Source organism: Tupaia chinensis, unplaced genomic scaffold, assembly GCF_000334495.1.
Source record: "Tupaia chinensis unplaced genomic scaffold, TupChi_1.0 Scaffold144671_1, whole genome shotgun sequence".
Taxonomy (NCBI): Eukaryota; Metazoa; Chordata; class Mammalia; order Scandentia; family Tupaiidae; genus Tupaia; species Tupaia belangeri.
This window is the reverse complement of record NW_006204532.1, coordinates 17,995-19,294: the sequence shown is the minus strand read 5'-3', so window position 1 is coordinate 19,294 and position 1,300 is coordinate 17,995. Positions and strand designations below refer to the sequence as shown.

General features: G+C 37.5%; 1 long non-coding RNA gene across 1 annotated transcript in view; it reads left to right on the top strand.

Annotated features, from left to right (window-relative positions):
• Positions 1 to 302: 302 nt before the first annotated feature.
• Positions 303 to 1,300, top strand: part of LOC106733735 (uncharacterized) — a 4,070-nt gene continuing 3,072 nt past the window's right edge. Inside the window, exon 1 of the long non-coding RNA XR_001369653.1 lies at positions 303 to 412. This is a non-coding gene — a long non-coding RNA (uncharacterized LOC106733735). The remainder of the gene's footprint in view (positions 413 to 1,300) is intronic.

Below are 1,300 nucleotides of genomic sequence, written 5' to 3'. Positions count from 1 at the left end.
TTAAGAGTAAAAAAGAGGAAGAAAACTTCTTGGAATCCCACATTCTTCATTTATCACCAAGTACTCTCTTGCCTCTACCATTAAAAATTCTCAAAGGAGATGGCTCTGCTTACCTCAAAGTCAGGCTTCCCTGGAAATTACTGAAACTGGTCCATATCAAGGACACCTGCTCTCATTTTTGTCAACTTTTCAACAGCATCAAGACTTAAGTTTTGTCTTGTGTGACCTGGTTTTATCTATAGGAAAAGTAACCACTGCAAATATTCCTTCACAGGAGAATCAAGAAGTTACAGATGTTTACCTTTCTCCTTCCAGACTTCTTTCACGTAAACTGTTGTCAGCATTCACGCATGGTGGACCATCAGAAGATGAATCAGTCTCCAACACTCGTATAACACTATAATTTTTTGAGGTACACTTCTTACTTTTATTTTTCTTTATATCCTTCTCAAGCAAAGTTGATCTGCTACTTGGAAAAAATGTGTTAAAAAACCCATTGGTTTCTAATAATTATACTGACAAAAGATAATTAAAAAAAATCTTTCCCATTTTAATTCATTTACTAATTTAAAAACAATTAGGAAACATCAATTATATTAAAGGAAATGTATACCCTCAGCTTCAAAAAAGAGATAAAAGGTACAAATTGACACATGAGTTAATCTATGAAAAGGTTGTCTCTAAGCACAAGAAAGGCTTTATATTAAAGAGGTAAAATACAGAAGAGGAGCTCTCCAGACAAAAAGCTGGAAACAACTTTTACTTAGGGAAGAGAGTGTGAGCACAAAGATAAGACACAGGGAGGGCAGGTGTTCACATAAGAACTCCAAAGGAAAGCAGAAAATGCAGGAAAGCTAGAACTGGAGATGAACGCCACCCTGCAGGGAAATGTTGTTCAAGAAGCTGGTGCTCGCCCCTTATCAGGAATGACTGTAAGACATGGAAGCAATGCAGATTAGTGCTATTACTTTTGCTATTATTTACATATATTATAATGTTTAATTTTAATAACATTTTTTAACCTAACACAAGGCATATATAACATGAAAGAAGTAACTAGGGAAATTCTGGGGTGTGGGAGGAACTCATTTTTAAAATAAAAATTGTTGCTATTTATACTTCATAAAAAGAACAGTCTGGGGACCAGTAGTTAGCGTAATGGCTATGTTGCTGGACTCCCATGCAGTCGACGGCGGTTCACGTCCCGGACCTGGTGGCTTAAACTCATGCCGGGTCCGTTTGTGTGCGTGCCCAAGATCCCGAGAGGAGAATGGTGGAGAAGGGATTGCAGCATGGCCAT